Raw genomic sequence first — 26,276 nt, 5'->3', positions numbered from 1 at the left:
AGGGCGCCCCCCCTGCGCCCTGTACCCTTACAGTGACCGGAGTGTGTGAGGTGAACGGGAGCAATGGCGCACAGCTTCACCGCTGTGCGTTACCTCTATGAAGATCAGACATCTTCTGCCGCCTCTGAAGTCTTCTTTCTTCTCATACTCACCCGGCTTCTATCTTCTGGCTCTGCGAGGAGGACGGCGGCGCGGCTCTGGGACAGACGGCGAGGATGAAACCTGCGTACCAATCCCTCTGGACCTAATGGTGTCCAGTAGCCTAAGAAACAGGACCTTGAAACTCAGAGAAGTAGGGCTGTTTCTCTCTCCTCAGTCCCTCGATGTAGGGAGTCTGTTGCCAGCAGGCTCCCTGAAAACCTAACCAAAATACTTTCTTACAGGAAACTCAGGAGAGCTCCCTGCAGTGCACCCATCTCCTCTGGGCACAGTATCAAACTGAGGTCTGGAGGAGGGGCATAGAGGGAGGAGCCAGTGCACACCCACAGCCTAAAGTCTTTCTTAAAGTGCCCATGTCTCCTGCGGAGCCCGTCTATCCCCATGGTCCTTACGGAGTCCCAGCATCCTCTAGGACGTTAGAGAAAACCGTTTTAAGGCTGTTTTTGCCAATGTGGGTACTGTGTACAGTGTTAGAAGCCGTGCGTCTCCGTACCCTCATGCCGCCATAATCGCCGATACCCCACTAACCGGGACGCCGGGTTAGTACTCACCACTCTTCTTTCTTCTGGCTGTTAGGGGTGGTGGCGTGCTGCGGGAATGTACGTTCGCCATGGAGGGTCTTGCGAATAGTTCCCTCAGGAGCTCAGTGTCCTGGGACCATTAACCCTGTTGGAACGAGACCATTAACCCCGCTGGGCCGTTTCCCCACCCCCAAGTCCCACGAAGCAGGCAGGCTGGTGCCACCCAGCCCTGCCTGAAAATAACAAACATATAAAATAAATGCAGAAAACTCTCCAGGAGCTTCCATAAGTGTGACCGGAGGAGCCAGGCCACAATATCAAATTCTTAAAGTGCCCATGGCTCCTAGTGGACCCGTCTATACCCATGTTACTTAATGGAACACGCCAGTATCCTCTAGGATGTAAGAGAAAAAGAAAAAAAGAAAAGAAGAAAAAAAAAAGAAAAAAAAGGGAGCACCCCCCCCAAAAAAAAAAAAAATCAATAACTAGCACCGGGCCACTCAGTCTGATTTGCCAATAGAAAGGGGGGCAAAAACCAGCGTGGGGCTCTCCCTATTTTCCAAAAACCAGTCAAGGGGATAATGCCATATCAGGGAGACTCGTGTGGGGTCTCTGGCTTCAAATACTTTTACAACAAAAAAAAAGAAGAAAAAAAAAAAGGGATGACACACTTATCTCGCAATAAAATCCACCCAGCTGCCTTGTTTTACCACAAAAAAAACACAAACCCTCAAATGACAATAGAAAAACAGTGGAGTGGAAGACACTGGCGTTGAGTACATGTACTCAGTGCCACTGTCTTCCACTCCACTGTTTTTCAAATACTTTTACAATCAAGAGGGGAAATGGTGCAGACTGTAATGCACTAAAACCATATAAAAGCATTAGCAGTACAATCATTAACTAAATAGCAATGTTATAGCAATGTAATTATCAATGGTAAAGAACAGAAACCATAGAATAATCCAAAATATTGCTAGAATGCTCAACTTTCATACCCGAGAGATAAGTGGATGAGTTTTAGTTGTCACCTGCCTCAACTATCGCAATCTTCTTCACCATCCATCCTCGCTTCAATTATTATCATTATCGCAAATTTACATAGTGTTGTACAGAGAAAATTATTCAAATCCCTGATCCCAATGGATTATTTTATCATCACTCTGCTAATTTCTACACTGTTTTCCATATTATGCAGAACCCAATTCAAATAAGGTACTCCCATACAACAGCCCTCAACACAATCACTTCATACATCACAAAAAAACTCTCTACCATGTCCCTTACTATAGGTCTACATCTAACTTCAGGCCTAATAATCGCCTCTCAACCCCTGCCATGCAAGATAAGACTCTACACCAGCATTTAAATCCTTAAACACTGAAAATCATCCTCTTGCTACAATTTTTGCCTCCTATAACCTGTCCTGCTTACACTGGTACACCCACACAACAGTCACAGCCTTTTTCCCAAACAGATTTAAGATCTCTCATCCTTTGTTTTCATGTATGCATTTAGTTTGTGTACCTTGAATGTCTGTTTAATGTATGTTTCTTCCTCCCCCACTATTGTATTTCTTGTCTAGAGTAACCCCCTCCCGCAGCACCTGGGGATTGTTACCAGCTTGATTAGAGCAGTTTTCCACTATTTATTGCAGTTCAGAGAGGCATAGATGGAGCCAGCATTAGGAGGGCATGCTGGGTCCTGTGGTGCCATTTGGAGGATACAGGGGTGCCTCCAGGTAAACTAGCTCTCAACCTGGATATGTTCTGTATGTGCCATTATCATGTGGCCATACATTAAGCAATTGTATGACCCATAGTGGATGTTATTATTATTATTATGCTGTGTATGGGTTTGGGGAGTGGTACCCCCCGGGTCTGGTGGGGCTGGGCCACCTTGGGGTAGCATGCCATATTATTTATTTAGCACTTATGTAACACTCCTATTTTTTCACTAACATTACTCTTTTGAGTATTTTATTAACACCCTTATTTTTGTAGCACTTTCTAACCCATAGCTTCTGCTTCTTTCTTAACACATATTAACACTTTAGTATTTCAATGGTGTGCTGCCCTGGGGTGGTCGGGCCTGAGCCGACTTTGTGGGGTCCAAGCCCTGGACCTATGCTTAGATAGGGACCTCCAGTAATAGAGCAGCCGTGAAGTGGCCTGGAGGCTTATCATATCTTTTGCAAAACATATGTAACGAAGAGCTCTAAATTTCCTATTATTACATAGTATATAGCTCTTCTTACTAACAGCCAGCAGAGTGCGTGGGAAAAATCCCTTTTGTATTTCTTGTCTAGAGTAACCCCCTCCCGCAGCACCTGGGGATTGTTACCAGCTTGATTAGAGCAGTTTTCCACTATTTATCCCCCACTATTATAAAATGATCTGTTGGTCAAAGACTGGAGGATTGGGGGTACCAGAGGAGTTGGGGCTGAGCAGGGAAACAGAGACTCAGGTGACCCTGCATAAGCCAGAAACTCAAAAGATAAGCATGGTTGAATTGGGGTTAGACCGTCTCCAGACCATAGTAGTTTTAAATATTCTAGGCAATTGTGTTTTTTAAATAATCGGGTAAAACGGAGTATGGACATAACCTAGATGAGAACCCAGACACTTATTACAAAGGCCACATTTTTCCCTTTCAAAGGCTGGTAATGTTATTCTGATGAGTGCAGCTTAAGCAGGAGTCCATTTCTACTGCATACAGATGAGAAGATACAAGAATTCATTGCTGAAAAACAAACCAGGGAGTTTGGCTATAACAACTACAATAACTTCACTAAAGGGAGAAAAGAAAAATACATTTGTGAGCAGAGAGATGAATATTTCATTCCATGTTTTTGGAGAGGCAATATTCGTCATTAAACTAATGTAACTCAAAAAAAATATAAGAGATACTGTACACCGGGGGAATTCAATTGGGTGTGAGGTTCAGTGGGGTAAAAAAAAACCTTGCGCCTAATTCTGGATTACCTTGAGTATGCGCGCTGCAGATAGCCACGGTATCCAATTTAAAAAAAAAAAACGTTAAGGGGCTTTCAGCACTGAAAACCCTGCAGCATGTGAATAAAAAACAAAAAGACACTCACCTCGCCGGCGGTCCTCACTAGCCCTCCCATGCGGTCGGGTGCTGCTGGGAGATTTAATTCGTTCGGCCACTGCCACTGGGGGGGGGGGGGGGGGGGGGTCACACACAAACACATACTTACAGACACTCAAGGCTGGGACCCGACTAGGGGATTTGAACTCTGGTCCGCGCTGCAGCCCCACCTCTGGAGCTGCCACTGGTTGGGTTTCGACAACGCTTCGGAAAGGTGAGTAACTACAGACGAATTAAGCTAATTGTAAACTTTCAGTTGCTTAGTTTGTCCTTAGGTGGGGTGCCAGAGCAAGTACCGGTGATTTTTCTTAAAAATAATGATTTTAGGAACTTGCCCTGGGGTGCGGGATAAAAGATGCAGTGATTTCTATAGAAATCACAGCATCACATAGCATTCCCTCCTGGATTCCAGGCCAGCAGGGCACAAGGGCTGCAGGGGCATGCACGTTGGAGGCGTGGCCAGTTAGGGAGGGGGAAGCGGTCCTGCCGACGTCACAACTGGGGACAGGCCTGCCCCTCAACGTCACTTATGGAGTCATGCCAGAGTAGTCGGCATCAGTGTAGCAAGTTAATTAACTTTTAAGCATGTGTGTGATAGCGACTGCTTTCTCCTTTGCAATGTCTCACTGGAGGGTAAACAACAATGACTGGCAAAAAGTCACAGCATCTTATGTGAAGGCAGAGGTGGGAGAAAATGGGATATTGGTACACGCAGGTAAATCCTTTTCTCGAAGTCCACAAGGGATACTGGGATGACTCTTTACAGTGGGGGGGGGGGGGGGGGTTTAGATGGGGGCCGTAGCCGATGCAGTTTAAATATTTAAGTGTGTGTGTGTGTGTGTGTTGGCTCATCCCCTCTATGCCCCTCCACCCCCCAAAAAAGACACTTTTTTGTGAAACTGATTACCTTATTGACGCCTTATATGGATGAAGGTCTGATGGTCTGCGGTGATTTTAACCTCATCTCAGATATATACCTGGACAGGTCTTCTGCCCCCTCACACTCTTTCTCACTTCCCAAGTACGGTATTCCCCATTTTGCCACACAATTGTCCCTTGTGGACATCTGGAGAGTTAATAATCCCACTGTCAAAATGTATACCTGTATGTCTGCCGCCTATCACACTCTGTCCCGCATAAGACTACCTGTTGCTGTCTCTGGCCTTGCTCACAAGAGTCTCGTCCGTGGAGATTGAGCCGATATCTGTTTCGGATCATTCTCTACAATGGTTCTCTTTGCACATCTCTGATGAACCCCCTAACAAAATCATATGGCGTTTCCCATCCCACCTTTTGACCTCCTTGGAATTTAAAACAATGCTTCAAACTAGTTGGGAAGAATACTACGCGAATAATCAGTCCCACGTGATTGATAATTCCCCCCACCCCCACCCCTATTTTGGCAAGCAGCTAAGTCGGTCCTACGGGGAAACATTTTGTCATATGTGGACCGTCTCAACAAATCATATGCTGCCACTTATTTAACATTGCAGAGTTTGCTTTCCACTGCCTACTCAGCTTATTGTCAAAGCCCTACTATGACTAATAAGCAGGTATACCTCACTGCTAAGACTCACTTCAATGAATACTTAAGTAGTAGAGGTAATAAATCCTTATATGCAGTAAAATAAGAATTTACTCACCGGTAATTCTATTTCTCGTAGTCCGTAGTGGATGCTGGAAACTCTGTAAGGACCATGGGGAATAGACGGGCTCCGCAGGAGACTGGGCACTCTTAAAAGAAAGATTAGGTACTATATCTGGTGTGCACTGGCTCCTCCCTCTATGCCCCTCCTCCAGACCTCAGTTAGGGAAACTGTGCCCGGAAGAGCTGACATTACCAGGAAAGGATTTTTAATCCAGGGTAAGACTCATACCAGCCACACCAATCACACTGTACAACTCGTGATAACCATACCCAGTTAACAGTATGAACAACAACTGAGCCTCAGTAACAGATGGCTCATAACAATAACCCTTTAGTTAAGCAATAACTATATACATGTATTGCAGAGAGTCCGCACTTGGGACGGGCGCCCAGCATCCACTACGGACTACGAGAAATAGAATTACTGGTGAGTAAATTCTTATTTTCTCTGACGTCCTAGTGGATGCTAGGAACTCCGTAAGGACCATGGGGATTATACCAAAGCTCCCAAACGGGCGGGAGAGTGCGGATGACTCTGCAGCACCGAATGAGCAAAGGCAAGGTCCTCCTCAGTTAGGGTATCAAACTTGTAGAACTTAGCAAATGTGTTTGAACCCGACCAAGTAGCAGCTCGGCAAAGCTGTAAAGCCGAGACCCCTCGGGTAGCCGCCCAAGAAGAGCCCACCTTCCTTGTGGAATGGGCTTTTACTGATTTAGGATGCGGCAATCCTGCCGCAGAATGAGCTTGCTGAATCGTACTACAGATCCAGCGCGCAATAGTTTGCTTTGAAGCAGGAGCACCCAGCTTGTTGGGCGCATGCAGGACAAACAGCGAGTCAGTCTTCCTGACTCCAGCCGTCCTGGCTATATATATTTTCAAAGCCCTGACTACGTCCAGCAACTTGGAGTCCTCCAAGTCCCGAGTAGCCGCAGGCACCACAATAGGTTGGCTCACATGAAAAGCCGATACCACCTTAGGAAGGAATTGGGAACGCGTCCTCAATTCCGCCCTATACACATGAAAAATCAGAGAAGGGCTTTTGCATGACAAAGCCGCCAATTCTGATACACGCCTGGCCGACGCCAAGGCAAACAGCATGACCACTTTCCACGTGAGGTATTTTAGCTCCACGGTTTTAAGTGGCTCAAACCAATGCGACTTCAGGAAATCCAACACCACGTTGAGATCCCACGGTGCCACTGGAGGCACAAACGGGGGCTGAATATGCAGCACTCCCTTAACAAAAGTCTGAACTTCAGGCAGTGAAGCAAGTTCTTTTTGGAAGAAAATGGACAGAGCCGAAATCTGGACCTTAATGGAACCCAATTTTAGGCCCATAGACACTCCTGACTGTAGGAAGTGCAGAAAACGACCCAGTTGAAATTCCTCCGTTGGGGCCTTTCTGGCCTCACACCAAGCAACATATTTTCGCCAAATACGGTGATAATGTGTTACGGTCACATCTTTCCTCGCCTTAATCAGCGTAGGAATGGCTTCCTCCGGAATGCATTTTTCCTTTAGGATCCGGTGTTCAACCGCCATGCCGTCAAACGCAGCCGCGGTAAGTCTTGGAACAGACAGGGTCCCTGCTGCAGCAGGTCCTGTCTGAGCGGCAGAGGCCATGGGTCCTCTGAGATAATTTCTTGAAGTTCTGGGTACCAAGATCTTCTTGGCCAATCCGGAACCACGAGTATAGTTCTTACTCAACTCTTTCTTATTATTCTCAGTACTTTGGGTATGAGAGGCAGAGGAGGGAACACATACACCGACTGGTACACCCACGGTGTTAACAGAGCGTCCACAGCTATTGCCTGAGGGTCCCTTGACCTGGCGCAATATCTTTTTAGCTTTTTGTTGAGGCGGGACGCCATCATGTCCACCTGTGGCCTTTCCCACTGGTGTACAATCATTTGGAAAACTTCTGGATGAAGTCCCCACTCTCCCGGGTGGAGGTCGTGCCTGCTGAGGAAGACTGCTTCCCAGTTGTCCACTCCCGGAATGAACACTGCTGACAGTGCTAACACGTGATTCTCCGCCCAACGGAGAATCCTTGTGGCTTCTGCCATCGCCATCCTGCTTCTTGTGCCGCCCTGTCGGTTTACATGGGCGACCGCCGTGATGTTGTCTGACTGAATCAGTACCGGCTGGTGTTGAAGCAGGGGCCTTGCCTGACTTAGGGCATTGTAAATGGCCCTTAGTTCCAGAATATTTATGTGTAGGGCAGTCTCCTGACTTGACCATAGTCCTTGGAAATTTATTCCCTGAGTGACTGCCCCCCAGCCTCGAAGGCTGGCATCCGTGGTCACTAGGACCCAGTCCTGTATGCCGAATCTGCGGCCCTCTAGAAGATGAGCACTCTGCAGCCACCACAGTAGAGACACCCTGGCCCTTGGGGACAAGGTTATCAGCCGATGCATCTGAAGATGCGATCCGGACCACTTGTCCAGCAGATCCCACTGAAAGATCCTTGCATGGAACCTGCCGAATGGAATTGCTTCGTAAGAAGCTACCATCTTTCCCAGGACTCGCGTGCAGTGATGCACTGACACCTGTTTTGGTTTTAGGAGGTCTCTTACAAGAGATGACAACTCCCTGGCCTTCTCCTCCGGGAGAAACACTTTTTTCTGTTCTGTGTCCAGAACCATCCCCAGGAACAGTAGACGCGTTGTAGGAACCAGCAGCGACTTCGGGATATTCAGGATCCAGCCGTGCTGTTGTAGCACTGTCTGAGCTAGTGCTACTCCGATCAACAACTGTTCCCTGGACCTCGCCTGTACAAGGAGATCGTCCAAGTACGGGATAATTATGACTCCCTTTTTTCGTAGGAGTATCATCATTTCTGCCATTACCTTGGTAAATACCCTCGGAGCCGTGGATAGACCAAACGGCAACGTCTGGAATTGGTAATGACAGTCCTGTACCACAAATCTGAGGTACTCCTGGTGAGGAGGGTAAATGGGGACATGCAGGTAAGCATCCTTGATGTCCAGTGATACCATGAAATCCCCCTCGTCCAGGCTCGCAATAACCGCTCTGAGCGATTCCATTTTGAACTTGAACCTTCTTATGTAAGTGTTCAGTGATTTTAGATTTAAAATGGGTCTCACCGAACCGTCCGGTTTCGGTACCACAAACAACGTGGAATAATAACCCCTTCCCTGTTGCAGGAGGGGTACCTTGATTATCACCTGCTGAGAGTACAGCTTGTGAATTGCCTCCAGCACTGCCTCCCTGTCTAGGGGAGTTGTTGGCAAAGCTGATTTGAGGAAACGGCGAGGGGGAGACGTCTCGAATTCCAGCTTGTAACCCTGAGATACCACTTGTAGAATCCAGGGATCTACCTGTGAGCGAGCCCACTGGTCGCTGAAGTTCCGGAGACGGGCCCCCACCGCACCTGGCTCCGCCTGTGGAGCTCCAGCGTCATGCGGTGGACTTAGAGGAAGCGGGAGAGGGCTTTTGCTCCTGGGAACTGGCTGTATGGTGCAGCTTTTTCCCCCTGCCTCTGCCTCTGGGCAGAAAGGACGCGCCTTTAACCCGCTTGCCTTTCTGTGGCCGAAAGGACTGTACCTGATAATACGGTGCTTTCTTTGGCTGTGAGGGAACATGGGGTAAAAATGTCGACTTTCCAGCAGTTGCTGTGGAGACAAGGTCCGAGAGACCCTCCCCAAACAATTCCTCACCTTTGTAAGGCAAAACCTCCATGTGCCTTTTAGAATCTGCATCACCTGTCCATTGCCGGGTCCACAATACCCTCCTGGCAGATATGGACATTGCATTTACTCTAGATGCCAGCCGGCAAATATCCCTCTGGGCATCTCTCATATATAAGAGTGCATCCTTAATATGCTCTATGTTTAGCAATATAGTGTCCCTGTCCAGGGTATCAATGTTATCAGACAGGGAATCTGACCACGCGGCTGCAGCACTGCACATCCATGCTGAAGCAATAGCCGGTCGCAGTATAAAACCTGAGTGTGTATACACAGACTTCAGGATAGCCTCCTGCTTTCTATCAGCAGGCTCCTTTAGGGCGGCCGTATCCGGAGACGGTAGTGCCACCTTTTTTGACAAGCGTGTGAGCGCTTTATCCACCCTAGGGGATGTCTCCCAACGTGACCTATCCTTTTTTATCGGGGGAAGCCCACGCTTCATCACACACTTCATTCAACTCATCAGATGGGGGAAAAACCACTGGTTGCTTTTTCTCCCCAAACATAATACCCTTTTTTGTGGTACCTGGGTAAAGATCAGAAATGTGCAACACATCTTTCATTGCCGTAACCATGTAACGGATGGCTCTATTGGAATGTACCGTGGTCTCACCGTCGTCGACACTGGAGTCAGTATCCGTGTCGACGTCTGTATCTGCCATCTGCGGTAGCGGGCGTTTTAGGGCCCCCGATGGCTTTTGAGACGCATGGGCAGGCACGGGCTGAGAAGCCGGCTGTCCACATCTGTCATGTCGTCAAACCTTTTGTGTAAGGAGTTGACACTGTCACTTACTTCCTTCCACATATCCATCCACTCAGGTGTCGACCCCGCAGGGGGTGACATCACATTTATAGGCACCTGCTCCGCCTCCACATAAGCCTCCTCATCAAACATGTCGACACAGCCGTACCGACACACCGCACACACACAGGGAATGCTCTGACTGAGGACAGGACCCCACAAAGCCCTTTGGGGAGACAGAGAGAGAGTATGCCAGCACACACCAGAACGCTATATAATGCCGGGATTTACACTACTCACAGTGATTTCCCTTATAGCTGCTTATTACACAGAATTGCGCCTAAATTTAGTGCCCCCCCTCTCTTTTTTACCCTTATGTAGTCTGAAACTGCAGGGGAGAGCCTGGGAGCGATCCTTCCAGCGGAGCTGTGAGAGGAAATGGCGCCAGTGTGCTGAGGGAGATAGCCCCGCCCCTTTTTCGGCGGACTTCTCACGCTTTTATTAAATTAATGTGGCTGGGGTATTTTACACATATATAGCCTAGTAAGCTATATTATGTGTGTTTGCCACCTGTAAGGTACTCAAATTGCTGCCCAGGGCGCGCGCGCCCTCCCCCCCCCCCCCCCCCCCCCGCAGCGCCCTGCACTCATAGTGACCGGAGTGTGTGGTGTGCACAGGGAGCAATGGCGCACAGCTGCAGTGCTGTGCGCTACCTTAATGAAGACAGGAGTCTTCAGACGCCGATTTTGAGGAAGATCTTCTTGCTTCTGGCTCTGCAAGGGGGACGGCGGCGCGGCTCCGGGACCGGACGATCATGGACGGGCCCAGTGTTCGATCCCTCTGGAGCTAATGGTGTCCAGTAGCCTAAGAAGCCCAAGCTAGCTGCAAGCAGGTAGGTTCGCTTCTCTCCCCTAAGTCCCTCGTAGCAGTGAGTCTGTTGCCAGCAGATCTCACTGAAAATAAAAAACCTAAAATATACTTTCTTTTTCTAGGAGCTCAGGAGAGCCCCTAGTGTGCATCCAGCTCAGCCGGGCACAAAATTCTAACTGAGGTCTGGAGGAGGGTCATAGTGGGAGGAGCCAGTGCACACCAGGTAGTCCTAAAGCTTTCTTTAGTTATGCCCAGTCTCCTGCGGAGCCGCTATTCCCCATGGTCCTTACGGAGTTCCCAGCATCCACTAGGACGTCAGAGAAATATATATATATATATATATATGGACTGGACTTATACGCCAGTACCACTGGACATGTACGGCCAAACCACTGGACATGTACGGCCAAACCACTGGACATGTACGGCCAAACCACTGGACATGTACGGAAGTGTCAGACAGGTGTCAGAAAGGATGGCACTTTAAAAAAATAGTCCCCAAACAGCACATGATGCAAAAAAGAAAAAAAAAAGGTGCACCGAGGTTGCTGTATGACTAAGCTAAGCGACACAACCACCTGGCCCATCTAGTAGTGTCACGCAGTGGCTGAATGTCGAGAGTGGGCCGCAATTGTTCGGTCCACTGACAGCATCTCCAGCACGCCCTTGTCATTTCAAAAAAAATCTGCAATTGGTGGACTTATACAGCAGTACCCCTGTACTCATACGGCAGTGTCAGAAAGGATGGCACTTTTCAAAAACTAGGCTCCAAACAGCACCTCATGCAAAGATGTCGAAGAGGCGCAATGAGGTAGCTGTATGACTAAGCCAAGCGACGCAAACAATTACCACTGGAATTATACGTCCAAATCACTGGAATTAAATGGCAAAATCTCGGTATCGCCTGCCTAGTGAAGTGGAATCTAGATGGGATTTGGTATCGGAAACACAATACCTCCATCAATTGTCTAAATCCCACTGCACTAATGGTGGATACCGGATGCACGTCTAACACCAACATAAGTGTCAAGGCCTCAGTTATGAGGGCTTCCATCGTAATGTAAAGCTGAACCACTAGTCATGAACATAGGCCAGTGCCTCAGCCGTTCCTTGCCACTCCGTGTCGTAAATGGCTTATTGGCAAGTTTACGTTTCTCCTCAGACCATTTCAATTTCTTTTTTGGGTCTTTTTACTGAACTTTGGCTTTTTGGATTTTACATGCCCTCTACTATCGCATTGGGCATCGGCCTTGGCAGACGACGATGGCATCCTATGTCATGGCTAGTGGCAGCAACTTCAGCACTAGGAGGAAGTGGTTCTTGATCTTTCCCTATTTTATCCTCCAAATTTTTGTTCTCCATTATTTTTCTGGCGTTATATATAACACAATATGCGGCACAGGAATGACTGATGGCTGATGCACAGGACACTACCACTGGTCTGATGCAGGACAGCACAGCAACACTGTAAGGGACTTATTGTTGTTGTTGTTGTTATTATACGGCAGCAGTGGACATATAGCAGCAGCGTATACCACTGTGACTGCCTGGTCACTGGAATGACTGATGGCCAGGACACTACCACTGGTCTGATGCAGCACAACACAGCAACACTGTAGGGACTTATTATACAGCAGCACTGGACACATGGCAGCAGATGACACCACCACTTTCAATGGTCACTGGACTGACTGATGCCCCACAGCAACACTGTGACTGATGCAGCACAACACGACAGCACTGGACATATGGTAGCAGAGGACACAAGCACTGTGACCGGACAGATTCAGCACAAGACACGGACACAGAGAACGGAGACACGTCCTCTCTCTACACTCTCCTATGCGGGAGAGAAAATGGCGGGGACGTGCGTCTCCTTATATGGAATCCAAGCCCCGCGAGAATCTGACAGCGGGATGATGACATTTTGCCTCATTCTGGTTTCCAAGTCAGGCAGGAAAACCCGAGCCTGGCTTGGAACCGGACTCGAATGGTTAAGTTCGGTACGGTTCTCTGAGAACAGAACCCGCTCATTCCTAATTATCACCTTCCACTTATCACTTCTTCAGGCTTAATATATCTTCTCCACTAATACATAGCAAGGATACAGAACATCATCACACAGCACTGATCCAGAACCCCAATACATAGCAGTGATCTAGAACACTAATACATAGCATATATATATATATATATATATATATATATATATATATATATATATATATATATATATATATATACACATACACGCATACATACATACACACAGCAATATATCACTGATACAGAATACGAATACACATCGCCCACTGAGGGATGATCACACACCAGTATTGCTCTTTGTCTTTCTCACGTCTGCATTTCAAAATGCAAAGATCCCGCTTACTACGTCAGGCTCTCTATAAGATGGATGCGTAGAACATTGCAGAGATCCTCTTCCCATGTAAGCACTGAGCGGCAGCCCCGCACTCCCGTCTGCTTCTGGCAATGGAGCTGCTCATTAGAGGATCGGCGATCCCGCTACGCTCTCCCAGGACATGACATGTATAAACACTGCGACTCTCCCCCCATTCTATGAGCGATCCCTCCCCAACCAGTACCTGCGGTCCCTCAGATCTTTGCTAGCGCTCGCTGATCACTTGCACACACACCACGGCCATCCTCTGACATCACTTCCTGTATCGTCTCTAAGCTTGCAGTTTTTTTTCCCCACCGCCTAACTTTATTGATAAAACAGCATAGACCGTGCAATCTCTTAATAAGGTGTGTTATATACATATGCATCTATATAAAAATAAGATAAGGTCGCTTACTCATTTATATTTTGATTTTTTTATGATAGATAGATATATATATATATATATATATATATATATATATATATATATATATATACATACACATACAGGATGTCCAAGTTGTGCAAACGTGTACGATGTCTGATGGCTCTATTTTCCAAATCACTGGGGAGACACATGAAGCAGTGAAGAGAGGGTGAGGTCCTTTCCCCAACTTGGTTTTAGCCATAACCATGAAGAGAGGAGGGATGTGGGCCAGTGGAGAAGTTGTCCATAGCAACCAATCAGCTTTGAGGTAGCATTTATCAAGTACTTTCTGTTAAATTATAGGTAGAAGTGTATTGATTGCCATGGCCAACGTCACTCTTTTCACAGCTTCGTACATTTCCCTTAGTCTTTAAAATTAAGGTGAAAGGAAATAATTCTGTACTTATTCAGTTCATTTTTGTTTTTTATAGTAAGTAAATCGCACAATTTTATTTTGCTGAATTTTTTTTAGCAAAAAAGACAAGTCACGTAACAAAAATCTGTCCTACAGAGAAACAGCCGATATAGACATTATGGGTAGTATTCAAATGATATATCACACCCAATCTCCTTTCCAAAGTGATCCCTGTTTTCACACATATCGCACCCATTGTAATCAGGTTTAGCTGCATAAAGGGTTGAAATGATAATACCACGCCCATCGGCAGAGGTGTCGATTTATGTATTTGCTGGTGGGTGCTCAAGCCTGTTGGATGCCTCATCCCCATGATAAGCCTTCTGCAGTAGCCTTCATGACTTGTTGCTATGCAGATTTGAAAAAAATGAGTAAAATGCATGCATTTCAGCACCACAGGATGCTAACAGTGACTGGCACCTCTGCGCATACGCACACACACTTTACAAGAATTAGAGCTCAAAGGTTTAGGTAACAATAGTATCATTGTTACAATGTAATACCAGTCAGCGCCAGGCTTATGCTCCGCCCCCGTTTCTAAGCCCCACCTTTGGCACTGCCGCGATTAAGCTCCACCTCCTGGTGATGTCACCAGTCAATCACCAGGAGTGCAGGGGGAAGCTAACTGCATAGGGGGCATGGCCTCATGAGGCATAAAAGGGCGTGGCCTAGTGGCGCATCCCATCCGCAGCTGCTGCCCCTGACGTCGGGACCTGAGTCTTTAAAGACTCAGGTACCCGGCGTCCATGTGAGAGTGGCGGCCATTATAGCTGGGGCCACGGGACAAGAGGAAGGAGGTCCCGCGGTACCCTGGCATTAGGGGGGTGCATGGCACTGCCACGGGGGCACAGTTAATGCAATGGGCAGAGCCCAATAAGTAGAGGGCCCCCTCTTTGAAGTGCCCTCAACACATGAAGAAAAGGGGAAAGCCCTGTAATATAGAGGCCCCCTTAAGGTGCCCCCAGATAGCAAGGTCCCTTAGAGAGGCATGATATTGCCTCATGCAAGTGATTGTAGCTGGAGTAAAAGAAACATAGAAACATAGAATTTGTCGGCAGATAAGAACCACTTGGCCCATCTAGTCTGCCCCTTTTTTTTTTTATTATTATTTTTTATCTCTAACCTTATTTGATCCTTATTTCTTTGTAAGGATATCCTTATGTCTATCCCATGCATGTTTAAATTGCTCTACTGTCTTAGCCTCTACCACCTCTGATGGGAGGCTATTCCACTTGTCCACTACCCTTTCTGTGAAATAATTTTTCCGCAAATTTCCCCTGAACCTCCCCCCCTCCAGTCTCAGTGCATGTCCTCGTGTCCTTTTGCTTCTCTTCATTTGAAGAATGTTTCCCTCCTGGACTTTGTTAAAACCCTTGATATATTTGAAAGTTTCTATCATGTCCCCCCTTTCCCTTCTCTGCTCCAAACTATACATATTGAGATTTCTTAGTCTTTCTGGGTGTGTTTTGTGATGTAGACCATGCACCATTTTAGTTGCCCTCCTTTGTACAGTTTCTAATGTATTAATATCCTTTTGAAGATATGGCCTCCAGAACTGAATACAGTATTCTAGATGAGGCCGTACCAATGACCTATACAGTGGCATTATTACTTCTTTCTTTCTGCTGCTGATTCCTCTCCCAATGCAGCCAAGCATCTGACTAGCCTTCCTCATTGCCTTGTTACATTGCTTACCTGCCTTTAAGTCATCTGAAATAGTGACTCCTAGATCCCTTTCCTCCTCAGTAGTTTCCAGTATAGTGCCATTAATACTGTATTTAGCTTTAGGATTTTTGAGACCCAAGTGCATGATTTTGCATTTTTTGGCATTAAACTGTAATTGCCAGACTCTTGACCATTCCTCTAGTCTACCTAGATCCTCAATCATTTGTTTTACCCCACCTGGTGTGTCTACCCTGTTGCATACCTTTGTGTCATCTGCAAAAAGGCATACTTTCCCTTTAATGCCATTTGCAATGTCACCAATAAAGATATTAAAAAGCACTGGTCCAAGTACAGATCCCTGGGGTACTCCACTGGTAACACTTCCCTCCTGTGAATGCACTCCATTTACCACAACTCTCTGTTTTCTATCCTTCAACCAAGATCTTATCCATTCAATAATCCTAATATCCAATCCCAAACTTCCAAGTTTATTTAGCAATCTGCGATGTGGAACTGTGTCAAAAGCCTTACTAAAGTTTAGATAAGCTATATCCATGGCTCCACCTGCAGTTTGAGAGAGAGAGCCCTGGCAGAGGACAAGAGGGGGAGTGCTTTTGGCTGTTACGTGCCTACAGCGAGAAGTGTGCAGTGGAGAGTGCTCCTGTATAGTGTAACCCTGCAACAGACCAGTGAGTGCCACAGTGGAAGATGAGAGATCTCCTGTGAAGTGACAGCCCATGTGTGAGAGGGTGAGTATCTGTGATGTGTAACATTCTGGATCCTTGGTTGATAGCCCCTGGAGAAGTTCCCAATAGTAAGGGAGGGGTCATTGCAAAGTGGCAGCGAGACTAGAGGGGAGTCCTGAGTAACCATATACTTAAGTGGAAGAGCCCAGCAGTGAAGGGTTTAAGGCCTCCATAAGGTGTAGTTTGTCAGAGTGTCAGACGAAAGGTTCCTGGATAGTGGGATATGTAGAGTCCTTGACTGTAGATGGCGTTAGCATGCCTGAAGAAGGTGTATGTGGGACGACGTAAGGGTCCCTGTGTATTGGGATATTTCCGTACGTTAGAAGTCTCCTATGAGGATTGAGACAAGTGCGATGAACTTCAGATCTGGAGTCCCCTGTATGTCGTATGGTGTCATTATTGGATTAACATGCTGTAGAACTACTGTACCCAGCAACATCGGGTATGTGCTGTCTTCAGTGCTGTAAGACGGTGCTGGATGTATTCATTTGGAGTGGAAACTACTGTATATCTAACCTTTTGTAACCAACAGAATTTAAGTATACAGCATTTACCATCTGTGCTGAAGGAAGTTGTCAAAGTAGAGCTTGAAACCATTACGCTTACTGAGCTTAAGAATATTGAGGAGTATAAATAAAGTTTTCTTGTTTGTGCATTACGAGATGGTCTGATGCCCATCATTTCTTTCTTACACTGCACCTGTTGTCCATGTGTATTCCCTCCATCAGGTACTTTGTGCTAAGCACCCGTGTATTCAGTGGTCATGGACGCCATACCCACGCCGGAGCAGAAGCGAGCAACCGTAAAGGGGTGAGATTCTATATTTCGGGTACCCCAAGTAAATGTACCACAGTACCAGTAGGGTTTCACAATGATACACACCATAAAACGCACGGAAAGTAATCAATTCCACGAAAATTATTTTGTATTAATGCTCACATGACTATACTGTACATCACAGATCAAGTGCACAATTCGACACCAGCACGGCTGTGAGACACTGCTGATATAGTGAACGCAACATAACAGTATAGGCTACATGGGGCCTACTGACAAACCGAACAAGTTACATGCATAAAGAAATAGCGTTAAGGTGGGTACACACTGGAAGATATATTTGCCGATCAATTGATCGGCAGATATATCTATGGACGGATCGGGCAGTGTGCTGTGCATACACACTGCACAGGGGATAATGAGGATTTTTCATCGTTCTGGTGATCGTACTGTGATTGACAGGAAGTGGGTGTTTCTGGGCGGAAACTTGCCGTTTTCTGGGCGTGTGCGAAAAAACGCTGGCGTTTCTGGGAAAAACGCGGGAGTGTCTGAAGAAACGGGGGAGTGTCTGGGCGAACGCTGGGTGTGTTTGTGACGTCAAACCAGGAACGAAACTGACTGAACTGATCGCAATGGCTGAGTAAGTCTGGAGCTACTCAGAAACTGCTAAGAAATTTCTATTCGCAATTCTGCAAATCTTTCATTCGCAATTCTGCTAAGCTAAGATACACTACCAGAGGGCGGCGGCTTAGTATGTGCAATGCTGCTAAAAGCAGCTAGCGAGCGAACAACTCGGAATGAGGGCCAATGCTTTTGCAGTCACTCTTTCTAGTTACAAAATCCTCAACATCTTGCATGTGTTTGAAAGCTGACGGACTAAGGGGGTAATTCCAAGTTGATCGCAGCAGGAATTTTGGCCCTCATTCCGAGTTGTTCGCTCGGTAAAAATCTTCGCATCGCAGCGTTTTTCCGCTTAATGCGCATGCGCAATGTCCGCACTGCGACTGCGCCAAGTAAATTTGCTATGCACTTAGTAATTTTACTCACGGCTTTTTCATCGTTCTGGCGATCGTAATGTGATTGACATGAAATGGGTGTTACTGGGCGGAAACAGGCCGTTTTATGGGCGTGTGGGAAAAAACGCTACCGTTTCCGGAAAAAACGCAGGAGTGGCCGGAGAAACGGAGGAGTGTCTGGGCGAACGCTGGGAGTGTTTGTGACGTCAAACCAGGAACGACAAGCACTGAACTGATCGCAGATGCCGAGTAAGTCTGAAGCTACTCAGAAACTGCTACGAGGTGTGTAATCGCAATATTGCGAATACATCGTTCGCAATTTTAAGATGCTAAGATTCACTCCCAGTAGGCGGCGGCTTAGCGTGAGCAACTCTGCTAAAATCGCCTTGCGAGCGAACAACTCGGAATGAGGGCCTTTGTTAGCAGTTGGGCAAAACCATGTGCACTGCAGGGGGGACAAATATAACGTGTAGAGAGAGTTAGATTTGGGTGGGGTATATTTAAACTGAAATCTAAATTGCAGTGTACAAATAAAGCAGCCAGTATTTACCCTGAACAGAAACAAAATAACCCACCCAAATCTTACTCTCTCTGAAAATGTTATATCTGTCCTCCCTGCAGTGCACATGGGGGGGTAATTCCGAGTTGATTGCAGCAGAAAACTTTTTAGCAGTTTGGCAAAACCATGGCCCTCATTCCGAGTTGTTCGCTCGCAAGCTGCTTTTAGCAGCATTGCACACGCTAAGCCGCCACCCTCTGGGAGTGTATCTTAGCTTAGCAGAATTGCGAACGAAAGATTCTCAAAATTGCGAATAGAAATTTCTTAGCAGTTTCTGAGTAGCTCGACACTTACTCTGCCACTGCGATCAGTTCAGTCAGTTTCGTTCCTGGTTTGATATCACAAACACACCCAGCGTTCGCCCAGACACTCCCCTGTTTCTCCAGCCACTCCCGTGTTTTTCCCAGAAACGGCAGCGTTTTTTCACACCCATCCATAAAACGGTCAGTTTCCGCCAAGAATCACCCACTTCCTGTCAATCACACTCCAATCACCAGAACGAAGAAAAAACCTCGTAATGCCGTGAGTAAAATACCAAACTTCTAAGCAAATTTACTTGACGCAGCCGCAGTGCGAACATTGCACATGCGCAGTTAGCGGAAAATCGCACCGATGCGAAGAAAAATAATGAGCGAACATCTCGGAATGAGGGCCCATGTGCACTGCAGGTGTGGCAGATATAACATTTGCAGAGAGTTAAATGTGGATGGGTTATTTTGTTTCTGTGCAGGGTAAATACTGGCTGCTTTATTTTTACACTGCAATTTAGATTTCAGTTTGAACACACCCCACCCAAATCTAACTCTCTCTACACATGTTATATCTGCCCACCCTGCAGTGCACATGGTTTTGCCCAACTGCTAACAAGTTTTCTGCTGCGATCAACTCGGAATTAGGCCCTTGGTTTTGCCCAATTGCTAACAAACTTGCTGCTGCGATCAACTCAGAATTACCCCCTAAATCTGCAATCCAGGGATGTTGATGCTGTATCCATGACCTCAAAGTATTTCTGTCGGTACATAGCTTCAGCTGTTTGAAAGCTGTGTAGAGGCGCACCTCCATCTTCCAGTCAGCAGGGAATTTTTCTTGGTCTTGGCACTACTGGGCTCTCCAAGTTCAGGTCATGTGTTGCTGTGGTAGTGCTTTCCCAAAATTCTCGGAATCCTTCTTCACGAAGACGCGATATGTCTTCCCTGAGTGGGTGAACAATCTGTCTAGCTTTCTGTAGATGCAACTGGCTCTTTTGGAGTGCAGCATTGACTGTTTCCATGCGCGAGAAGAATTTCAGCATGAGTTTTAATGAGAAAAAAGCGCTAAATTTCTGAAGCTGCAAAAACAGACCGTTGGCTTTACCTCCTGCCTCACCTTTGTCATCTAAACTGAAGTCCTAGAGAAATGCCATTAGAGCACTGAAGTTGGAAGTAATGGATTGTAATGAGGTCATTTTCATGGTACAGCGTGTCAGGATATACGGCATGGGGGGGTTAGGTGACACCATGAGATACAACACTGGGTGACATCAACCCTAGTAAAGCATCTGCTTACTGCTCCCTCCCCTCGCAGCCTCCATTGCTCACTGCCCCCCCCCCCCCCTTGCATCTCTGCCCCCTTGCAGAACTCACACATCTCCCCTTCCCACATCCATGCAGCACTGAGATTCTCAGTGCTGCATGGGGGAGTGGATGTGTGAGTTCTGCAACCTGTACACCCCTGATGGCAGCCATGGTAACAGAGCATATTGTATTGCCAGTCATGCTGCAGCCCCCTGTGTCAGTCTGAGACATCTCCCCCACATGCCCCCTTGCAGCATTTGGTTTCTCCCCCACCTTTTGCCTACCTACCGCCGCTGCTAATTAGGGCTGTTTCACACGCGGCGGTTTTGCCCGGATGGAAAAATCCAGACAAACTTTGTCCAGCTTTTTGCCATCTGGTAGTGTCTTTCATACACAACAGCTTTGAGCCATGTTTAATGCTGTGCGCAGGAGCTGCAGGAGCTGCTTGAAGAAAAAACGTGTGTGAAAGCTCCCATTCACACACTCGGTTCACTGCCTACAAGGACGGCACGGCCCTGGCACGGCAGCCGTACTTTTCAGTGGCTATTTCCGTCGGCAACCCGGCAGCCGGACCGGGGCCGCACTGTGTGAAAGGACCGTACACTATACATTATTAATTAGAATACCAGCAAGGCAAAAAGCCATCCAGCTTTTTCCCATCCGGCAAAAACCACCGCGTGTGAAACAGACCTTATAGTATGCCGCAGCTGCCGCCTGCCCTGAGCCCTCTCCTATAATCAGGCTCTCTGGCTCCTCGTGCTGCAGACGCAGTGCATTGTGGGAACCAGGAGCTGAAGAAACGTCATGATGTCTCTACCAGTCCCAGCTCTCGAGACGGAGCTGCTGCAGGCGCAACACAGATACCGGGCGCGCCGCGCCTTTAAGATACATTGCGGCGGGAGCTCAGCACTGCAGTAAGATGGGAGTCCCGCTACTGGCCATGGGTGCTCATCATTTTTCGTGGGTGCTCCCGGGCCTGAGTGCCTATGCCCGTCAGCAGAAACAGAACGGGTGTGGAAGGGGGCGGAAAGAATTTATCTACAAGAAGGGTATAGCTAGCATTTATCTTCAAACACCCCATAGTAGAGCTATAACAAAGAAAAGTATTGCAGTGATACCATATAATACAGAAAGCTTCACAGTGACTTCCATATAATAGAGAACATTGCAGTAACTGTCGTATAAAGCAGAGAACTTTGTAGTGACAACCATATACAACAAACATCAGTGCTTGTCAAATAATACATCAAGCATCCAAGTGACCTCCATACATCACAAAGAACATTGCAATGAGTGCCATATAATATAGAGAACTCCAGTGATCATCATAAAATACAGAAGACATCACAGCAACCCACCATGCTTCCTGAAGTGGGATAAATCAGACAGCAAGCTGACGACTGTTCTATCTATCTATCTATCTATCTATCTATCTATCTATCTATCTATCTATCTATCTATCCATCACCAGTACTTAACAGAACTCACACTATTTAGTGCTGGGCATTGGCAGTGGCTTTGATCAGACACCTTACTGGAAGAATGCCTGGGTACACCAAGCACAGCCCGCCTCCATCCTTTTCTCCACTATCCTCCCGGCTCCCTTTATACTGTGTGCACAACATCCAGTTTGCCAACCAGGGCCGGATTAAGCCCTTGGGGGGCCCAGGGCACCCAAGACAGCCCCCCCCCCCCCCACCGGCAAACCCCCCCCCCCCCGCAGGGGCAAAAGCAGGATCCGGAAGGGGGGTTTCCTCTGATGCACGTGTGCGTGTGTGTGTGTGTGTGTGTATATATATATATGTATATATCCTCCAAATGTATGGTACTCAGCGGACTTCTTCATCACATATCACAACCGCCAGCTAGTTCAGCAATGTTTCGGGTTTTATTTACCCTTTGTCAAGCAGCACATATACGACAAAAGGGTAAATAAAACCCGAAACGTTGCTGAACTAGCTGGCGTTTGTGATATGTGATTAAGAAGTCCGCTGAGTGCCATACTTTTGGAGGTTATGTGAAGACAGTGTAAAGAGCACCACAGCTGCTGACTAAGGAGAGGGAGTGCCGGCCAATCGATTTGTGTGTATATATATATATATATATATATATACTTTGTATAGGCGGCACTCAGAGACTTGCAACCAATATTTCTCTGACGTCCTAGTGGATGCTGGGAACTCCGTAAGGACCATGGGGAATAGACGGGCTCCGCAGGAGACTGGGCACTCTTTAAAGAAAGATTAGGTACTATGGGGGTCATTCCGAGTTGTTCGCTCGTTATATTTTTCTCGCAACGGAGCGATTAGTCGCTAATGCGCATGCGCAATGTCCGCAGTGCGACTGCGTCAAGTAAATTTGCTATGCAGTTAGGTATTTTACTCATGGCATTACGAGGTTTTTTCTTCGTTCTGGTGATCGTAATGTGATTGACAGGAAGTGGGTGTTTCTGGGCGGAAATTGGCCGTTTTATGGGAGTGTGTGAAAAAACGCTACCGTTTCTGGGAAAAACGCGGGAGTGGCTGGAGAAACGGAGGAGTGTCTGGGCGAACGCTGGGTGTGTTTGTGACGTCAAACCAGGAACGACAAGCACTGAACTGATCGCACTGGCAGAGTAAGTCTCGAGCTACTCAGAAACTGCACAGAGAAGTCTTTTCGCAATATTGCGAATCTTTCGTTCGCAATTTTACTATGCTAAGATTCACTCCCAGTAGGCGGCGGCTTAGCGTGTGCAAAGCTGCTAAAAGCAGCTTGCGAGCGAACAACTCGGAATGACCCCCTATATCTGGTGTGCACTGGCTCCTCCCTCTATGCCCCTCCTCCACACCTCACTTAGAATCTGTGCCCGGCCAGAGCTGGATGCACTTAGTGGGCTCTCCTGAGTTCACTAAAAAAGAAAGTATTTGTTAGGTTTTTTATTTTCAGTGAGATCTGCTGGCAACAGACTCACTGCTACGTTGGACTTAGGGGAGAGAAGCAAACCTACCTGCTTGCAGCTAGTTTCTGCTTCTAAGGCTACTGGACACCATTAGCTCCAGAGGGATCGAACACAGGGCCCGACCTCGATCGTCCGTTCCCGGAGCCGCGCCGCCGTCCCCCTTGCAGAGCCAGAAGACGGAAGATTCCGGAGAAAATCGGCGGCTGAAGACTCCGGTCTTCAATAAGGTAGCGCACAGCACTGCAGCTGTGCGCCATTGCTCCCACAGCACACCACACGCTCCGGTCACTGGTGGGTGCAGGGCGCTGGGGGGGGGGGCGCCCTGGGCTGCAATCTGTATACCTTACTTGGCAAAAAGGCACATAATACAGTTCTAAACTGTATATGTGCCTAATCCCCCACCATAAATATTATTAAAAAAGCGGGAGAAGCCCGCCACTAAAGGGGCGGGGCTATCTTCCTCAGCACAGCCAGCAGCATTTTCTCTTCACAGCTCCGCTGGAAGGACGCTCCCCAGGCTCTCCCCTGCAGTATACACTACGGAAAGGGTAAAAAAGAGAGGGGGGGGGCACATAAATTTAGGCGCAATTGTGACAATAAGCAGCTATTGGGGGAAAAATTCACTTTGTACTAGTGTAAATCCCTCTGTTATATAGCGCTCTTGTGTGTGCTGGCATACTCTCTCTCTGTCTCCCCAAAGGACTTTGTGGGGTCCTGTCCTCAGTCAGAGCATTCCCTGTGTGTGTGTGCGGTGTGTCGGTACGGCTGTGTCGACATGTTTGATGAGGACGCTTACGTGGAGGCGGAGCAGGTGCCGATAAGTGTGATGTCGCCCCCTGCGGGGCCGACACCTGAGTGTATGGATATGTGGAAGGTATTAACCGACAGTGTCAACTCCTTGCATAAAAGGTTCGATGACGCAGCTTTGGGACAGCCGGCATCTCAGCCCGCGCCTGCCCAGGCATCTCAGAGGCCATCAGGGGCTCAAAAACGCCCGCTACCTCAGATGGCAGACACAGATGTCGACACGGAGTCTGACTCCAGTGTCGACGAGGATGAGACAAATGTACAATCCACAAGGGCCATCCGATGCATGATTACGGCAATGAAAAATGTGTTGCACATTTCTGACATTAACCCGGTTACCACAAAAAAGGGTATTATGTTTGGGGAGAAAAAGCAGCCAGTGACTTTTCCCCCATCTGATGAGTTAAATGAATTGTGTGAAGAAGCGTGGGGTTCCCCAGATAAGAAACTAGTGATTTCTAAGCGGTTACTAATGGCGTACCCTTTCCCGCCAACGGATAGGTTACGCTGGGAGACATCCCCTAGGGTGGACAAGGCGCTCACACGCTTATCAAAAAAGGTGGCACTGCCGTCTCAGGATACGGCCGCCTTAAAGGAGCCTGCAGATAGAAAGCAGGAGGCTATCCTGAAGTCTGTGTATACACACTCAGGTACTATACTGAGACCTGCTATTGCTTCAGCATGGATGTGTAGTGCTGCAGCAGCATGGTCTGATTCCCTGTCAGATAACATTGATTCCCTTGACAGGGACACTATTTTGCTAACCATAGAGCATATTATAGACGTAGTCTTATATATGAGGGATGCACAGAGGGACATTTGCCGGCTGGAATCTAGAATTAATGCAATGTCCATTTCTGCCAGGAGAGTATTATGGACTCGGCAGTGGACAGGTGATGCTGATTCTAAAAGGCACATGGAGGTTTTGCCTTATAAGGGTGAGGAATTGTTTGGGGACGGTCTCTCGGACCTCGTATCCACAGCAACAGCTGGGAAGTCGACTTTTTACCTCAGGTTCCCTCACAGCCTAAGAAAGCACCGTATTATCAAGTACAGTCCTTTCGGCCTCAGAAAGGCAAGCGGGTCAGAGGCGCGTCCTTTCTGCCCAGAGGCAGGGGTAGAGGGAAAAAGCTGCACCAGACAGCCAGTTCCCAGGAACAAAAATCCTCCCCTGCTTCCACTAAGTCCACCGCATGACGCTGGGGCTCCACAGGTGGAGCCAGGTGCGGTGGGGGCCCGTCTCCGGAACTTCAGCGACCAGTGGGTTCGCTCACAGGTGGATCTCTGGGTTCTACAAGTGGTATCTCAGGGATACAAGCTGGAGTTCGAGACGTCTCCCCCTCGCCGTTACCTCAAATCAGCCTTGCCAGCTACTCCCAAGGAAAGGGAGGTAGTACTGGCGGCAATTCACAAGCTGTACCTCCAGCAGGTGATAATCAAAGTTCCCCTCCTTCAACAGGCACGGGGTTACTATTCCACAATGTTTGTGGTACCGAAACCAGACGGTTCGGTGAGACCCATTCTAAATTTGAAATCCTTGAACACTTATATAAGGAAGTTCAAGTTCAAAATGGAATCGCTCAGGGCGGTTATTGCAAGCCTGGAAGAGGGGTATTATATGGTATCACTGGACATCAAGGATGCTTACCTACATGTCCCCATTTACCCACCTCACCAGGAGTACCTCCGATTTGTGGTACAGGACTGCCATTACCAATTCCAGACGTTGCCGTTTGGTCTGTCCACGGCACCGAGGGTATTTACCAAGGTAATGGCCGAAATGATGATACTCCTTCGAAAGAAGGGAGTTATAATTTTCCCGTACTTGGACGATCTCCTTATAAAGGCGAGGTCCATGGAGCAGTTGTTGGTCGGAGTAGCACTATCTCAGGAAGTGCTACAACAGCACGGCTGGATTCTGAATATCCCAAAGTCGCAGCTGGTTCCTACGACGCGTCTGCTGTTCTTGGGTATGATTCTGGACACAGAACAGAAGAAGGTGTTTCTCCCGGAGGAGAAGGCCAAGGAGTTGTCATCTCTGGTCAGAGACCTCCTGAAACCAAAACAGGTGTCGGTGCATCACTGCACGTGAGTCCTGGGAAAGATGGTAGCTTCTTACGAAGCAATTCCCTTCGGCAGGTTCCATGCAAGGATCTTTCAGTGGGATCTGTTAGACAAGTGGTCCGGATCGCATCTTCAGATGCATCGGT

General features: G+C 47.6%; 1 protein-coding gene across 6 annotated transcripts in view; it reads right to left on the bottom strand.

Moving 5' to 3' along the window:
* LOC134958056 (transcription factor 20-like) overlaps positions 1-13,468 on the bottom strand; it is a 143,144-nt gene extending 129,676 nt beyond the window's left edge. For 5 of the 6 annotated variants that reach the window (XR_010186858.1, XM_063940397.1, XM_063940399.1 and 2 more), the window contains exon 1: positions 13,366-13,468. The gene's annotated coding sequence lies outside the window, so the exon portion shown is untranslated. The other variant, XM_063940398.1, reaches the window with a different exon arrangement.
* Positions 13,469-26,276: the final 12,808 nt, after the last annotated feature.

The sequence above is a fragment of the Pseudophryne corroboree genome, chromosome 9 (genome assembly GCF_028390025.1).
Source record: "Pseudophryne corroboree isolate aPseCor3 chromosome 9, aPseCor3.hap2, whole genome shotgun sequence".
NCBI classification, from domain to species: Eukaryota; Metazoa; Chordata; class Amphibia; order Anura; family Myobatrachidae; genus Pseudophryne; species Pseudophryne corroboree.
The sequence above is the reverse complement of the archived record's forward strand: the minus strand, read 5'-3'. Positions and strand labels throughout refer to the sequence as shown.